The sequence below is a fragment of the Photinus pyralis genome, unplaced genomic scaffold (assembly GCF_008802855.1).
Source record: "Photinus pyralis isolate 1611_PpyrPB1 unplaced genomic scaffold, Ppyr1.3 Ppyr1.4_LG7, whole genome shotgun sequence".
NCBI lineage: Eukaryota > Metazoa > Arthropoda > Insecta > Coleoptera > Lampyridae > Photinus > Photinus pyralis.
In genome coordinates, this window is record NW_022170738.1 from 20,136,008 (window position 1) to 20,156,949 (window position 20,942).

General features: G+C 41.3%; 1 long non-coding RNA gene across 1 annotated transcript; it reads right to left on the reverse strand.

Annotated features, from left to right (window-relative positions):
• Nucleotides 1-19,596: 19,596 nt before the first annotated feature.
• LOC116177481 lies at nucleotides 19,597-20,420 on the reverse strand. Its single transcript, XR_004146682.1, has 3 exons — nucleotides 20,043-20,420; nucleotides 19,802-19,991; nucleotides 19,597-19,748 (listed from the first exon to the last, which is right to left on the reverse strand). It is a non-coding gene; the product is annotated as an uncharacterized LOC116177481 (long non-coding RNA).
• Nucleotides 20,421-20,942: the final 522 nt, after the last annotated feature.

Sequence of the window (20,942 nt, forward strand, 5' to 3'; positions counted from 1 at the left end):
TATATGGGCCCCTTTGGAGTAAAATTCACTGATGTAACAAATAGAACTATAGTGCACCTAGGTCAATCCACGCTCTATTTTAGTACCATACCCCTCTACTTACAGTCCTGTTATCAACGATGGTGTAGCTTCCCGACGAGCCCTGGACATGGTTTCTTGCATGCATAATATTTGATATTGTTCTTCCACTAGGAAACTTTAGATTAACATCTTCCTAGTTTATTCGAACTTTTTTGCGAGATAATAAACAATAATTAAATAATCTACTTAATTAATAGATACACCATTACTTTATAATTTTATAGATCCCTCTCTGCCGATATCTTCGAGTAGTTCTAGATCTGCCCGTTCCTCCGTCTGTTAATTTCTTCGGCTATTTTTTACTGGGTAATACGCACTTATCAGAAATTTGGTAAAATATACTTCTTTTAGACAAGCATATACCATCCTGCACGTACCTTCACCTCTGCCGAGGGTTCAATGAAGTCTCCCTTCATCTCACACTTTATTACCAATCTTTGCCAACTACTATTGCGGTCAGAAGTAATGATTTGCGGGTATATAGGCAACTAACCATACCATTCCCAGCCTTGGCGGAGGATTCGCACTTGCGTTTTAGAAAATGAACCTGTTTTTGCACACGCACGTTAATAAGGGAGATATTGCATTGCAGGGGCGGTTTTTAGTAGCTGCAATAGTTGCAAAGTTGGTAAAACCGGCGAACCATTTATTGTAGTTCTGTAGTTGTAGACAATTTGCATTCTATGCCAAAGTAAGGCTTTTTCACTGATTCAGAGATTTCACAATCACAATCCGTTATGAAAGGTAAATTTCTAAACAAAACAAAAATAAGCATAGCAGCGTTTTTTATTGACTGATCTTAGGGGGCACCCATCCGATACTGGAATCGTGATTTGCCCTATATTTACAGCTGGCAGGTCTGGGGAAAAGTTACACGTCGAGTTACAAGCAGAGCCATCTAACCTTCATATCGACATATCGGACGTTGCGCACCACATCACATCTCGATAATTTTTTAACTTTATTTTGCCTTTTATTTTTGAGTGGGCGGTGTTTCAACCAAGGCTGCTCTACCAACCCAACCCACTATACATTTACAAATATCTATACCCGAACCCGGATTCGAACCAGGGTTAGCACCACAATTCAGCTTTAACTGAACTGCGCCACACGGGCTAGGATTGAGTGGTACCAATAGAGAACTCCTATATGGTTCTATTTGTGTATTTGGACGTGAGACACAATCGAAAAGCGAATGGAATAAAGAAAATGAAATATATCACGCACGATGAAGGCTAGGAAAAAAAATTTTCATTGGATAAAAAACCTGGCATAACACTCACAAATACGCAAATCAAACATCTCAAATCGTACAATAAAATCGGTAATCGAGTCTAATGCAGTTTAAACAAATTAATAAAACAAATCACAGGAGATATCGTATCTAAATGTAAAAGGCAAACTAGCGAAATGAAATGAATTTAGTACATAAACAGATCTATGATCAATTAAGACAAACAACTCGTAGAATTATGAAGTACATAAAAGAACAATAACCTGGCTCTACTCTAGCCTCGGCTACCTTTAATTTAACACCTTAAAGTACATGTGAAAACGCATCATGCAATATTCATGTTAAAGTCGATTATCATAAACAGAACCACATACTTTAACAAAAGAAAAATTAATTAGAGGACCCTCTTCTGCTATAACCGGAGCCGGTGGCGCAGTGGTGGCGTTACCGACTACTATTCGGGAGGTTGTGGGTTCGAATCGTCCTACCGACTGCTCTGGGGTTTTGTTAGAGGGTTTTCGTATGTAGCTTCGCATAATGCTAGCTTGTTGAAATCTACGAGGCGAAAGCTATGAGCAGTACTCTTCCCCTCAACATCTTAACTCCGTTCCCATCCTTAACTTTACCCATCCTTACATTCCCGTTCTCTGGCTGAAAGGAAACCCTGGGGGTGTCGGAGGAATGAAACACTTTGACCTTTTCATATTTTTTTCTCGTATATAACACGAAACATAATCGGAATTCTGTGAGGGACTTCCTCCAAGGGATAAACGGTTAGTCGTCGACTCATAGAGGGCAACATCACACGGATAATACGAGATCCCAATACCCAAAGCACGGAAATTTCTTTATTCAAAATATTTTCACACCAAATTTTGATCACCTTCAAAGTGTTCTCCATTGACTACAACGCACTTCTTCAAATTATGTCCCCATTGTGCAAAACTTTATAGGGACATTTTGTAGGCCTCTTAGTGATTTTGTTTTACCTCTTCCACAGTGGCAAAACGCTTTCCTCGCATTCCCGTTTTAAGTCTGGTACACAAAAAGAAACTACACGGGGCTAGATCCGGCGGTTATGGGGGGGGGGGGGGCAATGGACCTCATGCCGTTTTTAGTGAAAAACTGTTTTAGACAGAGGGTAGGGTGAGTTTGACTTTACTTGGGACGAGGAAGGCCAGCTGTCTTCCACTACCTTGATTGCTTTTTTCGTGGCCGTATCCACAGCACCACGATTCATGAGCGGCAAACGGCAATCTCCTTGGACAAAATTTAAGGTCTGATTTTGAAGCCCAAAACATACCTGTCCAAGCCCTCTTTGCTTTCTTGCTCAATAATACATTTTAAAAAAGATGGGCCGACATTATGGCCCCACTGTCTTTATACAATAACTGTATCCCCATCCCTATATCTTAAACACCTTTCACAATTTCCCACTTTTTTGTGCTTTCCCTTGTCCCTCTTCCTGACTCTTCTTACCCGATCACTTCCCTAGCAGAACCGTTCATTAATTTAACCTACTCGATCATGACCATAATTTTTATTTTGATTCATTAGCCCATCTTACTTGCCTTGCTAACGTGTGAAATGTAGAAATGCTAAATGATATAGAGGCTGATCAAATTCGAGGCTGGAATTACCCGAAGGCGAAACCCAGTATATCTTACAACTATTACTGTGCTGAAATGCCCCTATGGTTAGGCAACATATCTTACAACATTCGTGACTTCGAATTTGACCGCAGCTACCGGAAACAGAAAATTTCTTGCGGATGAAGCTTGACAGAAAGTAGGCGTGTGTTATTTTTTTCGATTTCTCCAGTAACGTGCAAACATACCGGTTGCCCAATTTTTTTTGAGAAGTGGAATTATATGTAGTAATCGTTTTATTCTTTCTCGTACTAAGACTAATCCTGAATTTTTAAATTTCATGTCACAATTTCATATTATTTACATTTTTCATTAAATGCTGAGGTTTGTTCATTGAAAGCATGTCTGGTTGTTATTAATGTATTCATAAGGAGGAGACTATCTAATCACCTCTTTCTTATTAAATTAATGGTACGTTATGCCGGAACGTAGCTATACCCATTTTGATGTTTTTTAGGTACATGCCATTTATCATTTGAATTGAATATTCAGGATTACCGGTTCGCATTGTTCGCAGAATTATACATTTGAAATCAGAAATATTAAATAGAACTTCTTTGTAGATGTGGTGTTTTCATGAACGTTTTAATAATGTAGGTATACGAAGAAAAGCACAACCAAGAATAAATTGTGAGCCCTGTGCGCAGATAAAGCCCAAGCTGCTCTTCCACTCCGAACGCGATTGGAACTTTAATCCTTTCCTCTTTCCCTTTCGGCATCAAAACTTTCTTTCCCAGCGAGATTGGTCTTCATACAGATCTTCAATAGTAGTTTTCACTAATTATCAAAGATGTTTAAGGGAGTCGAACAGATTTTCTATCTGAAATTAATCCGAATTAAACATAAATTACTATTACTATTAATTATTTTAATAACACAAGATGTTGTCTTCCCCAATCAAATTTATATTTCTGCTGCAGTAGTTACAGGTGTTGTAGAATAAGTTGTCAAAATGTCTGACATATGCCATTATCAAAATTATTAAAAATAAAACATCGACGATTTGGGGAAGTGTGCGTTTACAATGAACGTATACGTAAATATTTCATAAACCGTAACTCCTACATATCCGTATCGTTTCCGTAAATTTACTTCACTGTTTACAATAAACCAAAGATCATACTACATAATAGTATGATCTTTGACCGTACGTAACTTTGAAACATTTTCAACCCTTGCGACTATGCGCAAGACTTACATATACGTACGTAAAAATTACGTTCATCGTAAACACTTTCGTATGTTTCTATACAGTTCAACTTTGCGAAATTTTTACGTTTTATGTATTTCTTACGTATACGTTCATTGTAAACGCACACTAAGACAACATCTTGTGTTATTATTATTTCAACCTCATTTGAGATTATGGAATTCAGAACGTATTATTTTGTTTTCGAATAGCGCTAGTAGAAGCGCGCCACCTGCCCACCTCCGCCTGGGGAATGACCTTGAGGTTTTCCAAGGACATGATCTTGGGAGATGCCCGAGGTTACATCGCAAGGTCATGACCTTGAAATTTCCCTATTCTTAGAATGTCCGCAACGTCGTGACCCTGGAATTTCCCAAGGTCATTGTCTTGAATTTCCCAGTCGTGGCCGTGGGATTCCCCAAGGCCATTGGCCCATTGCAAATTTTGCGACTCACTTACTAGATTCCTTAGTTCTACTAGCGCCCGAAGCCGAGCAGAATTAAACTATTTAATCAATCCCAACTTCTGGCCGTATAATATACTATGCGATCAAAAATGAGTTGCTGTAGAGTTACCTTTGGAATGTTTGGGAAATCGTACTTGACTTGAACTTCCAAAGGCAACCCGACAACTGCTCATTTTTGATCGCCTGTTATACAAAACATGGTTCTATATGAGTGTGTACGGTCTTGCAGGTGCACATTGCAGATCCCAGCTAAAATTAATTAAAATTAAATTTTGGTGAAGGAAAAATGTTGCCATTTTTTACAAATTTTAATATTTTTCGTTAAGGAACAAGCGTGGGAAAAATTACCCATGGCAACTATTTGTATAGAAAATACTGTTCAATGTTTGCTTTTAGCTCTACCCTCGCCAAAAACTTAAGCTTTGAGGACTGTTAGGGCGATTTTTTTCTTCTATAGACTCAAGTAAGACAAACAAACAGGACTCTGTTATATATTTCCACCTCTTATTGAAAAAGTGTTGGTAGTGTTGTTAAAGTAGTAATTCCTAATAACATTGGGAAATCGCTTAGTGCGTGACATGAAAATAATAATCTCCAATAAATCAGACACTAGAATTATATCCCAACCCCAACGACACAAAAGAACTCAATTTCATTTGAGGATCAATTAATTTTTGTTCTTGTGTAAATTAATAGAAACGGTTTACGTTATTCTATTCTATTCTATTCGCAGGGGAGCCCGACCGGGCAGCACTTAGGCACACCAGAGGCCCATTGTGCCTACCCCCTTTCTTCGCAACTGAGTTCAGAGCCCGTTCCTCTCAATGAAGGATAGGACCCTGTTTAGCCTAAGTTGCTTCACCCTCCTCGGTTCCAGGTATCTGTCTCCAAGGAGTTGATATCTGTCCCTGATCAAAGCGTCACAGTGACAGACCACATGCTCGGTAGTTTCATCTGCCTCGCCACAGAACCTGCACGTTGACTCCTCCGCGAGCCCAATGTTATGCAGGTGATAGTTGACCATCCAGTGTCCCGTAAGGACACCAGTGATCTTCCTAAGCTGGCTTCTATTCAGTTTTAGAAGCTTAGAAGACCCCGATTTGCCAACGGGCCCTGTTAGAAAGGCCTTGGACTGTCGGAGTCCGGTTACTTGTTGCCACTGAGCCTGGAATTGACTGGTCAACCAATCTTTAATCCTGGCCCTAACAACGGAGGGAGCAATCCCTAGGGTAGGCTCGGGCCCGACGAAGACCCCACCACTGCCTTCGCGAGCCAACTCGTCCGCCCTTTCGTTGCCCCCTATTCCGCAGTGCGCTGGCACCCAAATCAAGCTTACCCTATTAGACTCACCTAATCTATCTAGGGTTCGCCTGCAATCAAGCGCCGTAGCTGATCGGAACCTGTCTACCGACAGGGCCCTCAACGCCGCCTGACTATCACTGCATATGTATATATGCTTGTTACGGTAACCTCTACGGAGGTTTTCCTGTGCACAGGTCATGATGGCTAACATCTCTGCCTGAAACACGGTGCTATGCTGACCAAGGGAGACGCTGACGCTGGCTCTCGGTCGATCACCATATATACCCATGCCCGTTCCCCTTTCTGTTTGGGACCCGTCTGTAAACCACACGAGCCCCTCAGGTTTGAGGAACGAGCAATCCGAGTTCAGCCACTGCTCCCTATCCGGGAGAATGACTTTATAACGCTTTGGTCTTAGCAAGATAGCCCGGATCACGTCCCTCCTTGCAAGGAGGGGATCGGTTCTGAGGGTTTCCTCCCAGATCCGCCCGTGCCCAAGGCTGCCTCGATCCTTCCATTCATCCCAATCGTTTAGCCGTATGGAAGCTTTCCGAGCCTCTGCCTCCACAGCTAAGTGTAAAGGCTCTAGTCCCAGAAGTGCCTCCATGGCCAAGGTTGGCGTGGTTTTTAGGGCTCCAGTGACTCCCAGACAGGCGAGTCGCTGGACCTTTCCTAGCTGCTTCCTGTAGGTTACCCTGCGCATGGCAGGCCACCATACAAGTGCACCATACAGTATTATTGGCCTTATCACTGCAGTGTAAAGCCAGTATACCAATCGAGGGTTCAAGCCCCATGTACAACCAAAAGCCCTTCTACATGCCCATAGACATGCAGTGGCCTTTTTGCTTATGCGCTCAATGTGCCCTTTCCAGGTCAGGCGGGAGTCAATGATGACTCCCAGGTATTTCACTGACCTGGTCAGACCCAGTTGACGTCCTCGAAGAGCGAGCCCAGTAAGATCCGCTCTCCTTCTATTCGTGAATGAAACAACCTCGGTCTTTTCCGGGTTAACGGAAAGGCCATGGCTACTACACCACCTATCCACCTGTTCAAGAGCCCCCTGCATGAGCTCTTTCACGGTGTTTGGAAACTTCCCAGTTATGACGATCGCGAGATCGTCCGCGTATCCCTGTGTATACGCTCCCCCCTCGTTCAAGGTGCGGAGGAGCCCGTCTAGTACCAGGCACCACAGCAGTGGAGACAATACCCCACCCTGCGGACATCCTCTAGTAACCGATGAGCTCATCTCCGTCATCCCAATTGAGGATATAATGATTCTGCTTTCGAGCATGGCTCGGATCCATCTTACGATCGACCCATCAATACCAAAGCTCTCAGCAGCCTCACTAATCGAATCGAACGTGGTGTTGTTAAACGCACCCTCGATATCTAAAAACGCTCCCAGAGCTATCCCCCCGGAAGACATTCCCTTTTCCAGCCTGCACACCAGGCTGTGTAGAGCCGTCTCCGTGGACATACCAGCCCTGTAAGCATGTTGGAACGGATGTAGTGGTCTACTAACCAGTACGCCATTCCTTATGTATGCATCCACCAGCTTCTCCACCGTTTTTAGAAGAAACGATGATAGGCTGATGGGCCTATAGTCCTTCGCCACGTCATATTTAGCACGACCCGGCTTAGGTAGGTACACAACTCTTACCTTCCTCCAGCTTTCGGGGATATACCCTAAAGCCAGAGAGGCTCTGAAGAGATGCAACAAGTGCAAGAGCAGCGGATCCAGGCCCTTCTGTAGAAGAGCCGGGAATATCCCATCCGGTCCTGCACTCTTAAATGGGCTGAACGTGTTGATCGCCCATCTCAGAGATCCCTCGGTAACCACCCGGGAAGCTACCTTCCAGTTGATCGGCCTTACACCGACCCGAGTAGCTCCTTTTGGTGGGTCCGAAGTTAAGTAGTCCCCAGAGCCTGGAAAATGTGTTTCCAGGAGACATGTGAGTGCCTCACCCGCGGTAGACGTATATCTACCGCATGGAAGCCTCAGTGTCCCCACTTTTTGCCCCGGGTCCTTCAAAAGGATTTTACGAAGTTTTTGAACTTCAGGAAGACCTTCCATGTTACCACAGAAAGTCCTCCAAGATCCTCGTTTCGACCTCCGAATATGGTCCTTATACCTGCGCTGGGAGATCTTAAGATCTTCCCAGTCCGCAGGTAACTTAGTTCGCATGGCCCTATTAAAGAGCCTGCGAACCTCCTTACGAGCCTTTTCAAGGTCTGAGTTCCACCAAGGTGTTCTCTTCTTTCCTCGAAAGGTACGCAGTTTACAGCTGTCCTCATAGGACGCTGTTATGGCGTCACTTACTAATGCGGCCGCCTCTTCCACCTGCCCTGCTTTCCGACAGAGCAGAGGTGGTCTATCCAACCGGTCCGACAGTTTTGCCACATAGCAGTCCCAGTCAGTGGATCGGGGATTCCGAAACCTACAGGGTCCGCAGTGCAATGCCAGGTTCAGTTGGAAGAGAATGTGCCTGTGGTCCGAAAGCGACGGCTCATCAGACACTCTCCAATTCGTGATCATGTGAGCTATTGAAAAGGAGCCCAGCGTCAGATCAATGACCTCCTTCCTCCGCGCTGTGACGAAGGTAGGGGCTGCTCCCTGATTTGAAACATTCAAATCAGTTGGTTGCAAGTACTCCAGAAGGTGGTCGCCCCTCGAGTTCGTGTCCGTGCTGCCCCACACAACATGGTGTGCGTTTGCATCACAGCCAACCACAAGAGGGAGCCCATTACTTCGACAGTACTCTATCAACTCAGCCAGCTCCTTGGTTGGTGGAGCCCCTTCTGAGTCGTACGGGAGATAGGCGGAGCAGACCACCAAGTGCCTGCCCCGTCCTCTGTCATCTTTCAGCTGAAGTCGTAGAGCTACGAGATCCCTGAAACAAAAATCAGCCATTAGATAAGACTCGATTCGTCTATCGACATAAATGCAAGTCCTCGGGTTCAGTTGGCTGTCCCTCTTATAATAAAGAGAGTCCTCCACCTGGCCCAGACCTCTTACTCGTCCCTTGTAAACCCAAGGTTCTTGTATGAGGCATACGCCTGTCCGCTTTACAGCAAGTTGACGACCTATTAGACAGGTCGCCGCCTTACTGTGCTGCAAATTGCTCTGTAAGAAGGTTACTTTGTCCATCACTGATGTACTAGGTTCCCTCCTCCGTTAGCGATGCCGACGGTTCCGGAGCCAAGAACCGCCACACGAGCCAAAAGCTCGCTGACATCTTTCTCGATCTCTTCGGGTGCCGGGAGCAATCCCGCCGCCTCTTCGAGATCCACACCGCGAGGTTGAGCCCCCTCCGCCGCAACGGAACTAGGTCCCGCTGCTTCGGTGGAGCTCTCTCCCTTACCTTGCGCAGCCGGAGCACCCGCTTTCGTCACAAAAGTAACGCGCGAGACCCCCGCGTGCGCCTGAAAGTTCTGTCGCTGGAGTGCCTGATAGGACGTCTCATCGACACCAAATGCGAGGAGAATCCTACCAGGCTCCTCCCTGCGAAAGAACGTCCTCCATAGACTCGTCCTGAAACCAGGATTTTGCCTCTGGAGGCGCTTCAAAATGGTGTCCGTGTCATCCGGGAGCCCGTACAACACAACTTTCAGCGACGCGCCATCCCAGGGCCGGATAAGAGGGACGGTCCTCTCCAACCAGTCCAAGGTCCACTGGTCCTCGCATTCGGCCACGATGGCACCCTGCGGATTCCAGCGGAACCTTGCCAGCCGAGGAAAGGGCCCTCCCTCCATCCGGTCTACGACTGCATTCAATGCAGCCATAATGCACCTCGACTGAGCCTCAGAGATGTCCACCTCCGGGTATGAAACCGGAACGACGGCCACTTTAAGCCCTGCCGCAGCGACTTGCCCATAAGTTCGTGGTGCACCCTTGGGTGCATCAGAACCTCTAGGCTTCTTCTCAGGCTGCCTTGAGCCAGACCCTGGAGTGCTTCTCTCTGATCTGAGACGCTTAGTCCCTGACGTCGGGTTGCCCCCCTGAGCCAACGACCCAGACGCAGCCTTAGGCTTTGGCGCAGAGCCCGCTTGACCCGAGGTTTTACCCTCGAGCCGGCGCTTCCTGGCCATCGCCTTCTGTGCGCCAGTCCTATTCTTCTTGCGAATAGGAGCTGACCCACCACCAGGTCCTTGGGTAAGGCCCTGCGTTGGAGCCGTCCCCTCTTTCGAGGAGCCTGCCCCGTTACCGGACCCCTTTTGAGGGCCCGGCTTGTTGGTCCCCTCTGACGAGGAGCCCAGAAAGGTTTTGTTGAAGATTCCATACAATTCCCACGAGTAGTGCGGAAATGCGGTCTCACCTGGGCAGAGCCGCTTGCCCAGGGCTTGGCTGCCAGCCCCTTCCCGAAGGAAAGGAGCCACCACTCGGAGGTCGCCCGGTATCCGAGGGGCACCGTTATCGACACTGCACCCCAGTGCCACGCAGTCCTCGGCACGGTCGCTAACACCTTGACTTGGGAGGTTGGTCCGCGGCGACGACCTTCGTCGCTACCAGTCTGGGTTTTAGCCCCGACGAGCCACTTATAATCGTCACTACCCACACCGAAGCACGAGTCACGTACGATCATTCAGGTGTCTGTATGGGCTTTCCCCTATCCGCCACCCGGAGACGCGCCCGATGGGTGCCTAACCACACGGGGGTTTACGTTATTACTTGTGTAATAACAGTGATCACCTACTACCTCGTTTTTAAATTAAGCAATTTGATATTAACTTTTTACTTTTAGTAATAACACCCAACGGCGTCCCGCCTTTACAAGAATCTCGAATACAAATCACTCTATAGGTACGTTTACGACAGGTTTAAATTTTAATTTCAAAAATGTAATTAAAAAGAAATATTGTTTTTGATAGATAATTTTTTCTATAAAATATTACTAAATGGTTCCTCCACAAATAACGTTAAATAGCGCATATTTTTGTCTAATTAATAAATGGCGGGCAGCGGCAATAAATCATGAACATTGATGTCATTGTTATAACCATATCCATTTAAAATGTTTTATTGGCAAGTAAGGCCCTGGGGAATTATCGTGATTTATGCCGTTATGTAATTTAAATAGAAAGGCAATTTGCGGATAGTTACAAGTAAAAATCAAATACACCCACAAATTGTTGTTTCTATGAGCTATTAACGAATTTGGTAATTGTTTATGTTATGTTCTTAACAGCCGCGAACGCCCAATATGCTAATATAGATTCATATAATTATAAGTCTATTATGTAAACTTCGAATGTATACAAAACGTATTTAAATAAATTCCATCGTCCATTCGAAAACGACCGGAAGGACTCCGTCGTTTTTGGAAACTACTACAATGGAAAGCTTGTTTACAAAACTGTTACTGTAGATTTAGTTGTCTTATAACCGAAACATTTCAAAATAGTAGATGACTTGGGGGCTACTTGCGTTATACATTAAAAAAAGCCTAATAATTAATTTTTATATCTTTATGATACTGCCACTCAATGCTGATAATTAAAAACGCCAATCCACATAAATTGTGTTGAAAATGCAAATGATTTTAAATTGCTGAAGGTAACTTATTTATATGTCTTAATAATAACAGTGTTGAAAAAGTTATCAACACCGTCATTGTGGGCTACGCATTGGGAATTCTGTGAAAGCGAATTTGCTCTGGATTGTCGAAAATTGTATTTCATCCAGTCTAACTTTTAGAAAGTGACTATACGATAATATGCTATCCGGGTGACGTTTATGTATTCAATTCGCGACGGTTCCGGTAAAACTAACGTATTAGTCATTGTTGGAGACTTATTCAATGGTACTACCGTTGAGTGAAGGATTTAATTACTCAATGGACCAATGGTACTACACAATATCGTAGGTACTAAAGGGGAATTTTTTTGGTGGCGACATCTGAAATAAGTTCCCCGAAGTTTTGAAGTTTAGCAGATGACATCTGTAAATAGTCCAGGCTATATAATATTTAAAAAAAAAAAAAATTAGTTACCGATTCAAACCGGGTTTTTCATGCTGGTGAAATGATTAGAAATTGGGGAAAAATAATTAAAACAGCTGAATTTTTCCGCGGGTGAAATCACGAGAAGACATATTTTAATAAACAAAAATAAAAAAATATTATTCCTATAGCAAAAATTCGAGAAAATCGCCAAACCTGGAAAAACAGTTTTAAGATATACACGGTTTTTGACATGATAAATCAACATGTTGGATGTTAATAAAGATTTTTTCTAAATCTGTCTTCTTGCTTCTCTTTAATGTTTGCTTAAATATTCTCTTTTGTTATCTTATGCTCAACTGTTTTAGTTAAAACATCTTTATTATTTCTTTTTTCCGCATTTTTACCGCAATAAAAGCAATTCGAAACAAAATCGAATTATCTTGCTTCCTGATTCCTGAATAATTTGTTTTTTTCAGAAATCGTGAGATTTTGGAAACGGTTCAACTTTACGGGCCCAAAAAATTATCTCCTTTTTTATCATAGAACAAGCTATGTTTCCTCCAAATTTCAAACCTCTACGACATTTTTTCGCAAAACTAAGAATAAAAAACCAAAAAAAAGTTTTTCCGGTTTTTCTAGGAAAATTGGAGGTTATGTGAAAATAGTGCAGATACAAAAGTTGCTCTTTTTTTTATCTCTATAACTTTCACATTAAACATTTTCATCTATAATTAATAGTTTTGCCACAATTCGCACAGCACCACTTTCCACCCTTTTCAACCCCCGGGATTTCACCCGCGGAAAAATTCAGCTGTTTTAATTATTTTTTCCCAATTTCTAATCATTTCACCTGCCTGAAAAACCCGGTTTTGTCCGGTAACTAATTTTTTTTTTAAATAAATTATTTTAAATATTGCTAACTATACCAAGATTGTTTACACAATATTCTGGCAATATTATGAGCAATCATAACAAATTTGTCATTCTCTAACTACCATCTTGAGCATTATTACTAATATTCCTACACTTCGTCAAATTGCTACCAATTAGTGAGAACTTAGTAACAAAGTGTTGTCACTCGACGACTGGATGGACCTAAAATTAAACGCATTAGGCGTACTGACCTCTTACCACCTAAATTCACAACTGTTTACACTTTTTAATTGTAGGGTTAGGTATATTTTTGATTTAAGTTTAACCCTTAGATCATATATACATAAATATGGCCTCCCATTAATTTCAATAAGGAGCATCTGTGCCAACATACCTAACAAAGACAGAGATATGTTTTGCACCGTAGTAGAACACCGCACACGCGCAGTATCCGAATGTAAACAGATGATAACCATAGGCGTCGCAAAAATGGATCATTTCATATTAAGTTACGAAACACATATTTTGTTCCTATACGCATAGAATGAAATTGCACTTTCTCTACTGCTAAGTTCACCACAAATTAAACGCACCATTTCGTAAAAACTACGCGCATTTTCTACTGCAGTAACTTATGTTCTACGGAAATAACACGCCAATGAAATGTCAGGAACGTCAATTTGACAGACAACACAGCCCGCATGCGCGGTATTCTACTTATACTACCTCTCACATACTTTGGCAACGATTTAATGGCTGTATGCTACATCTATGGAATATACCGGGCGAATATTTGAAAAGCGCACATAGGAAATTAACATGGGAAAAACGTTTATTTTCAGATCGCTGTTCCTCATCTTTGTGTCTCACGTGTCTCTCATTGTGTCTCACGTAGCCACACATAAAAGAATCGTTATATTATAACAACGTAAGAACTCTTACCAGCCAGTTCGAACCGATTGTGGCGCCACTTTCAAATCTGGGTAAGATTTGAAAGTGGGGCCAAACGTCCGTTGTTTTGACAGCCAAATGGCTCTGCTTGTAGTTTTCCCCAAAATTGCCAACTATGGGAATAAGGTAAGTCAATATTGTAGTGTTTGATTAAGTACCCCTAAGATCAATACCACTTCGAAATTGACGTTAGGGTTGTATGTGATATTTTGCTTATAGGGGACGGCACGACAAGACTGGTTCTAAGGTCACTAACATCTAGTAAATATTGTTTTGCGTTTAGTTGAACTTTGCGTAACGTTGGAATCATCCGCAGAAAACTGGAATTTTCTGCACCCTCTAAACCCCTTACAATAATAGACTGCACCAATATAGACAAGCGACAAAGTCACTTCCGGTTGACGAATATTTACCAAAATGTAATCAATTAGTCCCTTGATCATTGCATCAATTACCACCATTACATTATTATTACCCATTGCTAAAAACAGAATTAGAAAATTCGAAACCGTTAGTGAGTTATCGTGTTCACAGACGAACGGGCGGACGAACGGACAGACCGAAAGACCAAAATCATAACCTCGCCCAAGAAAAATTAATAGGAGAATTTGACAAAATGGACTCATTATCTATGTACAAAATGTACAGAAACTTAAATTTTTGATCGCAAAATAATCAAATATAATATAAGTTTGATTAAAATTTAAAACAACTTCTAATTCAAATCTAAACCTTAACTTAAGTACGGGTTCAAATAAGAATCCTTTCTATTGCGTTTAAGGATTAAGTAGTTATACAGTACGAAAACAAGTTACCTAATGGTCTAGTTTTTAGACACACAGACAAAGATGCAAAAAATATTGTTAATGTTACTAAATTCAGGTTTCTTGAAGTGTTCCAAGCAATATTTCACCAATAGGTAGTAGATATATGTTTAGTCGACAACCCACAATAAAATGAGAGATTAGTGAAGATATACGCCTAAAGTTTTTACATTCAAATAGATGCCGAATACGCCACACTAAATCTATCAACATGCTTGTTTTTGGGATAACTATTTTAAGGAGGTAGGTATGTCAAGAATTTTTATGACAAATTTTCCGCTCGAGTGCGAGCGGCTCAAAAACGGCAAATTCTTTGTTTAACATGTGTACTTCTTCATAATGAACAGGTAATACATATTTACCTATTTGTGAAATTAATTTCGAAGTTTTTATGCGTGCGATAAATTTTTTTAAAGTGTGCGAACACGGCAAATATCTAACAGTGTGCATAAATGTCGTCAATTAATGCTGGATATTTGTTAGACGAGCTACCGAAACCCATTAACATTCTTTCACATTAAGCTTTCTTTCCTACAGGAGAGGCATAGTTAAATTAATATATAATCATAACGAAAGAGACAATTGGAAAACATGGTAGATAGGCACCTACATACGTGAGATTCCAGCATATAATATAACTAAACGTGTTCCGCATACCTTAATTTATACATTGAACTAAAGCGTCCGCGTTTAAATTCTCATAAATAACGCGCTAACAATCTACCAGTGACAGCTTGTTAAGACCTAACCACAGGTTAAGTTATAATTAATGACTGACGTCACTCCATAATTGTTGCCTCGTCGCCATTATAACCACCTTTCCGCGTGCATCGACTACGGAATGAAAAAACGGGGGTGTTCGTGTTGTCTGTTTGCATTCTTTTGACTAATCCCTTTATGTTAATTCGCGCCGTACTTCCGCTAACAAAAAAATATCTATTTCCTTAACGGTAATTAGGCGTAATAAAGTTTATACAACCCACGTAATTAGAAGTATGTGTCATTTACATAACAAATTGCCTCTAAAAGTATTTATGTTGTAAAGTTTTTGATATCTTCAAGTAACCACTCGTTAAGATGGATCAGGTTTGTGCTAATTCATTATGTATTCATTAGTTTGTGGTTTAAAAATAATACCCACTTCTAGAAGATCGATGTCTCGGTAAGATAAGAACGTTTTCTGTTAAGGAAGTACCTTAATCTATAACTAATTAGACAGCATTTACATTTTATTCTTCGAATTCTAAGATTATTTATTTGACCGAAGGTAGCGAAATTATTAGCAAAGATTTGCCATTTGTGGTTTAATCCATCATATACGCCATTAATATGGCTTACGTAGGTATTAACAATTGATTTATTAAAGATAAAGTGATGACATCACCAATTCACCAATGACGCTAGCTAAACACACAAAGGTGAATTTTTTCGCCCAGACTTGGACGTTTTCTTTGCAGTTTCGATCTCCTTCCGGCATCCTTTCGTTACTGTAATTTCATTGTTTATGACTTATGAGTAGCCCTTTTATTTTTTGAAGAGGTGGGTTTAAGGTTTACAACGGTTAGTATATGTGGTTAATTTTTATGGCTCCAGTACCAAGGTGTGGCAATCCTCAAATTACGTTTACAACCGCAGTATCTTATCAAGCCACCTGTATACCCAGGTAGCGGACATTTTGTTAGGAAGTGATACGAAAACACAACCAACCTCTAAACCACGCTTGAGTCTTAAGTAAGGAATGCGATGAATGCGGAGAGCATGTACAGCCAATTAATCAGTAATTATTTAAGATAGTTCCCCTTAAAGGAAATTATAACACCTTTCGTAGCAACTGTAGTATAGTATTAATGTCACTCAAATCGTTGGATTATCGATAATGAACGCCTAATCGATTAAGTATATAGTGCCTTTTTTACGAAGCAGTGGTGCATGCAACGTATACGATTCTGAAGTTGACTACAAATTGACCAAGGCCCCTCAGGCACTAATTAACTTATTAAATGCCATGGCATGTGGCTCGGATTTCTCTAGTCTCTGTTTCAGCATGGTTTCGCTCAAAGAGAGCCCCTAATTGTACTTTCAATATCGATGCGAGATTGTACCCGAAATGTCATATAAAAATGTCAATGTCGTATACAATAGTTATTTATATAACAAGAGCGCGAAGTTCAATTTCGCGCATTGTCAAAGTCAAATGCGCGAAATAACTTCGCGCTAGCGTTATATACAATATTTTTTCTACAACTGAACCGATTGTTAATTAAATTTCTGTTTAAGTTCAACTTTGTCCCGTGCGCGAAGTACTTTTTTTCACTGTTGACGATTTCGCGCACGTTGTCAAGAGCAACCTTACTTATTAATTAACCGATTAAAAATCTAGTACTTCGCGTTTCGAAATCCGTCAGAAAATGACAGGTTTTTTTGACAGTTGTAGAAAAATATTATTTGTGCACAATCGGCTGTTAGACATGCGACGAATTATAACATGAAATTCAATCCAAAATCGTTCATTTCCATTAAAATTTAAAACTTTACGCGTTTATTTTACACGTATTCAACTTCGCTACCGTATCATCACGACACCTCTCAAAAAATAAAATAAACTTTCTATGATTCGGCCATCACACCAATACATAAGACTACCCTGCACTAATTTTACGGGTAATTTACTTAATCCTGCCTCACTTCTAAGTGCGAATTAAAACACCTCACAGTAAAATATAGATTGTTGACTTGCATGCGCTCGCCGCTCAACGTGAATTTGAGCACAATACAAAATCTATCCTACGGTAATTTACAGGTGGGTGGCCCAACTTCGCTCACGGTTCAGCGGGCGTTGCCGGACGGTTCTCCCAGAACAACCAACTTCCCACTACTTTAACCCATCTCGTGACGCAAACCTTTTCCACTAATAATAGTTATTTATGTATTAAGGGCATAATCAAAAGATTATGGCACGAGAGAATGTTTAAAGCCCGACGAAGGAGGGCTTTTAATTTCTCGAGGGCCATAATCGATTATGCCCGTGGTACATACAACGTTTTAATCTATTTTAGCACAATTTCTAAAAAGTTAAAAGGGATTAGTAGTTCTTACAGGAATTTGTCGCTAACCAAATATGAGTGGTGTAGATAGTTGGCGTTTTTTGTGTTGCTATGGATACTGAGACTGTTTACTTTTTATCAAACAATTCGCTGTTGGAAATGAGTGTAGCTGAAATGGAAAACGTTTATTCTGACGAAATATTACGTGAATTCGAAATCGCACAAAGTAAAGTGATTCCTCATAAATCCAAAGATCTATATGAAAAAGAATACAGCAAGTTTTGCGAGTGACAGTATCGTTGCTAGGCAATTTTTGACAGTTCTGTGCCATAAAGTCCAATTAATACCCCCATTTGGGTGCTTATAAAAAGGATTATAATCTAAAATAGAATAAACTAATTTTCGCACCCTCTCGTGGATTAGAGATAGGTGCGATTGGGATTTAGAGATGAGTGTTTTACGTGGCAATTTTAGAGGGGTTTTTTCCGGGTAGCTCATGCTGAAAAATACCAATCTCAGCTCAAGAGGATAGCCACTACAAGAATGTTCTCGTGCGAATACCATTGTAATTAGGAGCCGTACCTGTTCGCTCTTTTCAGTGAGATAATGGCCATCTTGTAAGCCATCCTCGATTTCACTGGACAGATGGATTAGATAAGAATTAGAACAAAATGATTTAACAGAGACCTTTTACTAGCCAGAGGATATTTTCCTCTTGTTCTGTTTTGTTCGAAAACGTACCGTTAACTACCCCTTAAGGGCAGGGCCGGACTGGGTGGGTAAGGGCCCCGGGCGCTCCATGTCCAAAAGGCCTCCAAACTTATGGACCTCCCCCCCCATCCCAAAAAAAGAAGACGAGGGATTTGCAGACTTTTTTAATTGTTTTTCAAACAACTTGCTGAACAGTATTGAACATTAAATTAAAGGAGAAGGCGCTGTAATTCCAATGACGTATTGGCAAATTTATCAATTAATTTATCCTTCTCCAAATTTAAACTAACAATACGCTCAACATTTACAAACATTAATGCTTCAAACATTGACTGACCCAAAGAGGGCCCCATCCATGGTCCCCGCTAGCGCGGGGCCCCAGCCGCTCGGGCGGCCTGGCGGCCTAAGCCAGTCCGGCCCTGCAAGGGGATAAATATTTAATCGTAATTATAACTATTAACCGTCATTCGGTGTTATTCTGGTGCATCTTGAAATAGTTACGATATTGAAAAGTAAACAAGAATTGAAAAGTTTCCCAATTTGATCTCGGTTTCGTATTCTTGTGACACATGTCATTGTAAAAGTTTACAATATTGAGAACTTAATATTGAAATCTTAGCAAGTACGGATTATCCTTGCTAGCCATTTTTCAAGTTAATTTAAAGGTTAGGGTTCGTTTCCAATATGAATGATCCTGAATTTATTTTATTAATAGATGTATTACAACATGTGGAACAAATGTAATCAGTGGCGTAGCGAGGGGGGGCCGAGGGGGGCGGTCCGCCCCGGGCTCGAAAGCTGAGGGGGCCCAATCCGCCCCTACTATGTAAGTAGTAAATGTATAATAGGTAATAAAAAATAAAAAAAAATGAATTGAATTTCATGATTCAAGCCTATACCTAGGTAAGTATGGTTTTGACAAGTTTTCGTGAACGGTGAACGTCTGATACGGTCAATACCCCTACACACTACAACAACAGCGCTAGCGCTACTGTTATTGCCTTGCCTGTAGTCGTAGAAATTGTCAAGAACTGCGAAGAACCTGCTCCCCGCTCCTCACAGCAACCGATTCAATTCACATTCTCTCTGTGTCAGTGAGTCTGCAATTAGCATCACTTAAAAGACGAAAACAATTTAAGATTTGAAAATTTGGTTAAAAAAAATACATAATTACATTTTGTTTGTCGTTTATTTTTGTTCTTTTCTGTGATACCATGACCAATCGACACCGCGAAAGAAAAATTGAGATGGGGGGGGGGGGGGAGGGGGCCCAAGTGACTTCGATCCGCCCCTCCTATTATTTTGAAACGCTACGCCACTGAATGTAATAGTTGTATTAATTTATTTTGAATCATTAAAATTATTCAATTTGAAGCAATGAACAACGTTTATATAGGCGTCCTTATGGGTAGGGAGTATCTGTTCTATGGGAACATCCAGTGAGGCTACCGCTCCATCTACATCTTGTATTACTTCGTCAACCTGAAAGTAAATGTTAACAACGTGCTTTACAAAATAGCTGAATTATGATATACATATTGTATTTCTACGTTTTCAACTGCATGAATCGCTTCTTGCACTTCATTTACCCCTATTTCAGGTACTGTAGAAATCCCATGCACTACCACTGTGCCGGTTGCCCTTTAATAACCTTATTTCGAGAGCATTTAGTGCTTTATTCTCCCGTGCTTTCTTGCGAGTTTGCGATTTCCACTCAGTGAACAGCTGTAGTCAGAAAATATAATTAACAATTGTATATTAAAGTAGGTAAAATACCTTCTTCCATCCTTCAACTTCTCTAGTGGGTCCATCTCCACATGCATTTAGCTCCTTTGCTAGTTGCAGCCACAAAGAATGAAGATCCTCTGGGCCCAAGTTAGGAGAAAGTTTTCCAGTTCTTAACAAACAATTTTTTTCTAAGTACTCTACATAAATAGTATATTGTGATTTCGATGTCCTTGCTTTTTTTAAAAACATTGTCAACTACACGTAACACCACGTCTTAAATCAACTGGTATTTATACCAAACAGCTGATTAATTGTACTTACGCACGCGCACACATTATTCACATTTGTGGGTTGGCTACACTGTGTTACAACTTCATGGTTGTTAACTTTTCAATCTTGTAAAACGTAAACATACGATTACAAGGTGAGCACGAGAATACAAATAATTTCCAATATTGTAAAAGTCACTTGAAAAGTTTCTTGAAAAGGTTTCAATATTGAAAAGTTTTCAAGATACACGAGAATAGGACTGATTGTGTGTGCCATTCACTAGATTTACCTGATCGACTAATGATCGATTTTTGATCACGTTCAGCAAGAGTTAGTGCATAATGCGTTCAATCTGGAGTAGTGTACGAGTTTTCGTATTCGATATTGAATCGTAGAATACAAGTAGAGATCATAGTTGGCCTGCCAGGCAGTCATTATTTAATCACTGAGACACGCATGTTAGATGCGATTCCTTTCTCTTTTGAGTTGTTTTTGGGCGATAGTGATATTGTGTTGGGGGACTTTTGTGTATTCCCGCCAGAAATTTTATCATTTTTAAATTGGGGGGAGGGGTTAACTGGGTGTTTTCCGACCCGAAAGGGTACGGCCACATCAGTTTCGCCACTGGTATAACTGCATTAGAGTTTCCTGTTGATAGCCTCTCCTCCTTCGTTCTGA